Genomic DNA, 7,599 nt, shown 5'->3' on the forward strand with positions numbered 1-7,599 from the left:
AAACGCTCTGTATACTGTGGAATAGGCTCACGATCCCGTTGTTGAAGTAAATCCCATTGCTTGATAGCCTTCTCATGAAATTGCGGTGGAAGGAAATTCTACATGAACTTCTTCTTGAAATCTTCCCAAGTAGCAGGACATTCTATACTCTTGCGTACTACAGTCCACCAAAGTGATGCTCTATCTATCAGATGATTAGTAACACACTTGATTTTATCTTTTTTTGGATAAGTTTCCTCATGGAAATAGTCATCAAACTGGCTAATGAATGATAAAACAGTCTTTCCTTCTCGTATGCCATTGAAAGTGTGAAATTTGAAACTTCGTTTACTTATCTTGGATTCCTTGCGAATGGTTTGTGCTTCAAGAGTGGCGTTGATGGTACGTCGAATCAAATCTTCAGCTTGAGGTTCTTCTTTGTCAATAGACGCTCTTTGTAATTTTGTCAATTGCGCTTGCAATGCTTGCCTAGCCCTTTGTTCTTCTTCCAATTGCAACATGATTAGATCCAACTTTTGTTCCATGGTAGGCTCAGGTAAGTCGTCTTCAGCCATATGATCATCCATATGTGGGGTCGTCATCCTGTAAAACTCAATAAACCTTTCTCACTCAAAATCAGGTTAGCGCAATGAGCGTTGTCGTGTTGTTGTGCATCCGAGTCGTATACATCTCCATTTCTTTTGTTGTGCATTTGTGTTATTTTCTGCGTGTGATTCATTGTGTGTGTGATGCATTTCGATAATCCGCATCCAATGTATATATTCCCTTAGTGCATGTGTTCGATTTTGTTTGGATGCATGATGTGTGTGTGTTAGAAAAAGATGAAAAACTGATGCCAAAGGATATTATCAAGCTGATAATTTCAATGATGATCTCCAAGAAAAGTGCAAGGAATTATGGAATCAAAGAGAAGGTTTATCCCGAAGGAATCCATTTGATGATTCCTTGGGTCGACAGACTGATTATCTTTGATGTCAGAGACCTTGGGTACCAATTACAATGAAAGAGTTTTACCGTCCATAATTATGAGACCTTGAAGGTAGTTGTAGTACAGTATAATGCAACCAGCTCATAACACAGCATGAGGCTGTTAGCAGAGAGATAAGAAAAATTCTTACCTAGCGGGCTGCAAATTTCAATATTACACTTGATGATGTTTTAATTATTAACCTTACTTTTGGTAAAGAGTTTACAGCTGCTATTGAAGCAAAACAGGTGGCTGCTCAGAAAGCTGAGAGAGCTAAATTCAGAGTGGAGAAAGCGGAACAAGATAAAAGAAGGGCCATTGTTTGAGCAAAAGGGGAGGCAAAAAGTGCTCAACTTATTGGGGGGAGCTATATTCAACAATCCTGCTTTTCATTACACGGAGAAAAAGATGGAGGCTAGCAGAAAAAAAATGGCGGGCAATATATCCAATTCAAAGAAAACAGAGTCTTCGAGAGGTACATCTACCTAAGGACTTTTATGGTGGCCGTTGTTGACGTCTGTGACCAGAACAGGTCGCCAGGGAACAGAAGGAACGAGGGAGCTGTAGGTTGCGCTTTCTGGTGGACACTATACAGTGAAAAAAGGAAATTGTGGACCTTGGCCTTGATCGAGATCTCTTCGACTGAAACGTTTTTCTGATGATTATGGCAAAAAGTCCAAGCTTGGATTCTCAATTTATCCTTTACCTCAGGACAAAAGTCCCGACCTGTTGAGCAGCGCCGGATCTCCCTCCAAGCCAACAGCTTTACCCTGGTGCCTTGCCTTCGTATCACAAGAACGGAGATGTGAGCACCGCTGCTGCAAATGATTCCTCGATCAGCAGCATTATCTGTGAGTCCTCCTTCTCATCGCATGTCCGAGAAGAAGATGTTGTCAATCGGGACATCCATCGCACATCATATCATACCCACACATCAGCGCAGTCTGCTGAACCGCCTCTCGATGAGAACAGCTTGAGACAGATGCTCAATCGTCTCCACCAAGCATGTGAACCATCACACCCGCCACTGGCGTCCTTCTCCCCAACCAAACCCCAGACCCTTGCCGACCTCTTGCGCAGCTGTGGCATTGCCCGATCACTTGCCGATGGCAAAAGCATCCACCAGCATATCCTGTGACAAGGCCTACATCGAGACAGGCTCTTGGTGAAATTCCTGATCCAGATGTATGCTTCAATGATGCTTGCAGAATTTTTGATGAAATGCCTGATCCTAATGTCACTACATGGAACATCATGATCGCAGCTTATGTACAGCAGGGCTGTGGTAAAGAGGCATTGAGGCTTTTTGATAAAATGCTCTCGCTGGAAGCTCCAGATAGTATAACATTTCTCAACATCCTTCCTGTATGCTGCAGCAAGGAGGATCTTGTTGATGGTAAGAATTTGCATGCCTGCATTGTGAAGTATGGCCTTGACTCGGAACATTGTGATCTCAGCTACTTAGAGGTCCAAACAACCTTTCATTTTTGAATGGTGTGAATGGTCTAATGGGTCTATCGACTTGCTACCTTTTGGGCAGAATGCAGTAAAGCTGTTTATGACTAAGTCCTGAATCTGATTGAATTATTTGGTGCCCTTGAAAACCAAGCTCATACACTTATTGTAAAGCAATGGACAGATTGTCATGCTTTGTCATTTATTTTGACTCTTCTTTTGTAATGTACTTGAAAAGCAATATAATGATCTTGGCATCAAATATTGAGTTATTGAGATCTTCTTGTTAGCCTTTTTCCTTGCTGTACCTTGAACCCCGTGTTCTGCAGCTCTTGCATGAACTCTACGACATTTCTGGTGAACCCGACATGAAAGTGCTGCGTCACTTTTCAGCAAGATGGGAGACTTGCAAGAAGAGATGACAGATGATAATGTCATGAGGAACCTGTTTCAATCATTTACCATGTATATGCAGCAGCAAGCTCATGCAAAACGAGACAGTGATGCTATGGATGCCTTGAAAGCTGTCCAACAGGAGATGAAGCAGTTTAATGGCCAGCAAGTGTCAACTTACCTACATTTGTATGAAGAAAAGATGAAGTTTTCTGGGGTTTCTCAAGATGTTTGGAGCCGCTACTTCTTGCGGATCGTGTCGCACGCTCTTGAAGGTCGAATTGCAGAAATTCAAGAAGTACATGCAGGTTGGGCTGAATTTAAAAAGGCATTAAAAGATGAATATTTCCTGGAGGATACAGGTCTTATGAATCGCATGAATTTTTTAGCATGGGTTTCTATGCCTAATAAGGGACTTTCTGTTACCGCTCTTCTGCGAGAGTTTGAAAGTCGTTATGATCAGTTGGATGGGACTGAACAGCAAGCTTTGGAGATGCAGAAAGTGGAGTTATTTTTACAAGCTGCAGATGCTGATTTACAGGAAAAGTTGGATGATCTTTTGGAAGATCAAGCTATTGATTCAGATTTAAAGACTGAGTGGAGACATGTCATTGATGCTGTGAATGCTCTTGTTAAGAAGCAGCGCAGGAGAGTAAGATTGCATCGTAATGAAGGATCAGTTCCTGAAAAATCCTTGGAGACTTCTTCTTCTACCCCTGCTGCAACTTCTTTGCCTAAGCCTACTCCTCCTGCTGTGAATCCACCAGTTCCTGTTGCTCCAGTGCCCTTATATGTAGATGATGTTATTAAAGGCTTGGCAGATTTGACGATTGAAGCAGTCAAAGCTGAAGTTGGTAAGTTAAAGAAGCAACTTATGTCAGTACCTGCTGTAGCACCTGCTCCAGCGACTGCTTTCCTAGCCGGTCAAAGAAAAGGGCGACGATGTATTTGGTGTGATAGTACAGAGCACCAACACTGCAGAGATTGTGATGCTTTTCAGGAAGCACGTAAGAAGAATGTAGTGTTCTGGGGACAAGATGGGAAGATATGGCTGACAGAGACTGGCGCTCCTCTTGACACGAACTTCGGTAAGGGAGGTATGAAGAAGCTTGTTGATGATATGGCTGCGCAATCAGCTTATGTGAATGTTAGAGGAGATGCTTCAGCTTTTGGAGTCCAGCTTGAGCAGAAATCTGATGGAGACTCTGCTTTATGGTCCTCTGCCTTGGAGATAGCGAGAAGAGGGAAAGTTCAAGCATCTACTATGACTTGTGTGGGCTCCAGCATCTGAGGAGAAACATGATGGGATTCTCCAGTTGACAGGTATTCTATTTTGCTTATATGGCTAAAACACAGGGTTTAGATGCCATGGTTGAGAAAAAGAGAAGAAGAGATGAGGAAGGTCCTAGCTCCTCCAAAAAGACTAGAGGGGGTGACTTTGTTTCACCACCTGTTACAGCTCCACCTATGTCAAATTCTCCAGCTCAAACAGGTCCTGATCAACCTATGGGAGATAAGCAGATGAAAGAAAAGAGGCAACAAAGAAAAGAGCGAGGATTCAAGCTCTTGTCAGATCTTGATATGCAAACGGATATGAGTAAGATTTTTCATGAAAGAATTTTGAATAGTGAAGTCACTTTTACTGTTGGAGAGGCTCTTGGGATTGCTAGAAGAGAAATACAGGATCAGATGCAGGATCTTTTGCAGAGGAAACGACATGTGATGGAAGGACCTGCTTTACAGGGATTGTGGCATGGAGCTCTTGGGGAAGAGCATGATGATGTAGTGATGGTTGAGAATGATTCTGTTAATCCGCAATTGGAGAAAATAGTTCAGCCTATGCAGTATGAAGATGATGATACCCCTATCCTCATTCCTCGCAGCCATTTTTCACGAAGTCATTGGGCTAGAGCAACCACTGAGACAGTGGTAAGGATTGGAGAGAAACAAATTCCATTGGTCACTTTAGTTGATCATGGTTCTGAGATTAATCTTATTGCTCGAGGTGTTTATGAGAGTGGCAAGTGGCCTACGGATGCAGAGCATGGCTGGCGCATGAGAGCTGCCAATAATACTTCTGGTGATATGTATGCTGCTTGTCCGAGTATCAGAATTTCTATTGGTAATGTTGAAGAGGATTATCATTGCTTTGTTCAGGATTCATGCTCTTATCCGATTATTCTTGGACAGCCTTTCATTACAGAAGCAAGAATGGAAACGAAAGTGATGGATGACGGGTCAGCTTATGCACGGTGATCCGAGAAAATCACAAAAAATATTTGTCTAACATTTTGTTAATTTTTTGTACATTTGGAGCTTTGAAATAAAGAAGAGGGTGGGAACAACCTCTTGGGAAATCCAAGACATCACTGGATGAAAATATTTCATGGACCGGTTTACCAAGGGGGGGTGAAGAGTAAAGATCAATGGAGGAAGGTGAAGGAAAAATGTATAATGTGAAAAGGAAAGATATGAAATGGATTTAGAGCCATCCAAAGGGCATGTGAGGCTCATAATGTCATGACTTTGGAGCCTTATGACAATTCAACCAAATGGGACCCTTCTTGAAAGCATTAGTGGAAGAAAAATCAGGCACATTATTTTGTAAGATTTTTTAAAAATACTTCCACTCCGATCCAAAAAAACTTTTCAACATAAAAGTTGTAGCGCGTGAGCTGAAGTTTTGGCTGGTATTTTTTAATATTTTTTTGGAGCTACGAGTCGGGAGATATGGTCAAAATGGTGGATGCCAACTTTTTCCAACTGTAGTGGAGACCACCTCCCAATTTAATACACATCCATACTTTCTTCCCCACACTTAACACTTCCATAAAACATCATTCATTAGACCCCAACCCTTTCCCCTCTCTTATCCTCTCTCTCAAGCTAATAAACCATTAGAATTCCCCTCCTAAATCACCCTCAAATCATCCTTAGTTGTAGTAGTAATGTATGAACTCTCATTACTCTCTCTCTATTATTGCTAGATATGATCTTATTTTATGAAGATTCTCTATTTTTTTTATAGGAGAGCTCTTGGACTCAAGCTATGGGGGGGAGAATGGAGACAACTCACCTATGATGGAGCTTAATTAAGTACAAATTGGTCAACAAAACATCTAGATGGAGCTTCCATATTGGTGGAACCGCCTTAATGCAGCTTTGGTGGTGTTAATTCCTATTACATCTTAACCTCCTCCCTAAACACCCTCAAGGCCTATATAAAGAGGCATTCTCCTTTGTAATTTGTAAGAAGAGAGAGAGCAAAGAGGCCTCCTTCAGCCCTATTGAGCCTTCCCCATTCACCTTCATGAGCTTATGGAATTCCTTCTCTTACTATAGCTTATGTGTGCTCTACAATGTAATAAGCCCAGGATATTGGTGTCCATATTGTGTATATTGGTTATGTCCTGAGGTTTCTCCATCTCCTAAGTTTATTGATTCATCTATTTTTTCGTAGTTCTCTCATTCTCACTTACTCTCTCTCTCTTCCTCTCTTAGTTTTCATCTCTTCTCCCTTACAATCTCCTCTCCCTCTTGCATAGCGTCCTAGTCCACTCTTCCATGACTAGGTGGTGCCCTTATCTCATTCACTTTGTGGCAGAAGGGAGTTTGGCATAGTATAGAGGCTGCCATACCGAATTTCCTTCGTCAACGGATACGCAGTAAAGATGGTATGCGAGCTGTTCAGTTTATGACTGTTGGGGTAAATCATCCGAGAAACAGGGACTCCTTGTGTGAGGCACCACTACCTGCGAAGGAGTTGGATTTTCATTAGGTACCGCTGTCTTGCGAGACGCCAGTGGTACGAAGCGGAGAAAAGAGGAGATCTCGCCTCCTGGCAGCTAGTCTTTCTCCAATAATTTTGTTGGTTTTTCTTCAGATAGTTCAGTGAGTTATCAGAAAATTTCAGATTTGCCTAGAGGTGCCAGGCAGTACATTGGTCGTAAGGAGAAAGAGTTGAAGAATGCAAGTATTTTGCAAGCAGAAGAGCATGTAGATGGATTGTATGAAGGGATGTCTTATGCAGATACATTGTTTGAGATGGGAACAATGCTGAAAACTAATGAATATAAGGGTTCAAAGATTATACCTGTGCAAACCTTGGATATGTTTTAGGAAATTTCTAGTTTTATGCTGAAAACAGAGTTAGAGGCTGAGAAAACTCAGCAAACTGAATTTATGGCTGATCTTGATCAGCTAACAGAATTGCAGAGGGCTGAATCCATTCAGCCAACAGAGTTGAATGCAGAAAAATTTCTGCATACAGAGTTTCAGGATGCATCTATGCAGTCCATAGAGCCGAGGGCTGAATCCATTCAGCCAATAGAGTTGAATGCAGAAAAATTTCTGCATACAGAGTTTCAGGCTGCACCCATGCAGTCCATAGAGCGAAAGGCTGGAAATTTTCAGCCAACAGAGTTGAAAGTTGTTGAAAATTTACAGAAATTGCAGCAAAGAAAAGAGTGCTTGAATGATGCCAAGGTTGACACGAAATATAAAACAGTTGATAAGAAGGTTAAGCCGGTTGCAGGCCCGCTTCCTTCTGATAGTGATGAACAGATTGAAAAAGCTATGAAGCAGCCTATGTTGAGGGACCCTGCAAATATTGGACATAAGTAGACAGCTGAAACTCTTGCACAATTGAAGATTGGAAATGATGATTTTTTGCTTCCAGTGGAAAAAGAATGTTTTAAAGAGATGCTTGGACGTCATGGTAAGGCATTTGCTTTCTTTCCACATGAAATTGGCTGCATTAGTCCTGAATTGGTTGCACCCATGGT

The 7,599-nt window shown here is 41.8% G+C and overlaps 1 pseudogene; it reads left to right on the forward strand.

The window, feature by feature from the left end:
- The first annotated feature begins 832 nt into the window (after positions 1 to 832).
- Positions 833 to 2,458, forward strand: LOC148011212 (prohibitin-1, mitochondrial pseudogene; annotated as a pseudogene).
- The last annotated feature ends 5,141 nt before the right edge of the window (positions 2,459 to 7,599 follow it).

This window comes from Lygodium microphyllum, chromosome 28, assembly GCF_053477565.2.
Source record: "Lygodium microphyllum isolate KBCC chromosome 28, Lygodium_microphyllum_v1.1.10, whole genome shotgun sequence".
Taxonomy (NCBI): domain Eukaryota; kingdom Viridiplantae; phylum Streptophyta; class Polypodiopsida; order Schizaeales; family Lygodiaceae; genus Lygodium; species Lygodium microphyllum.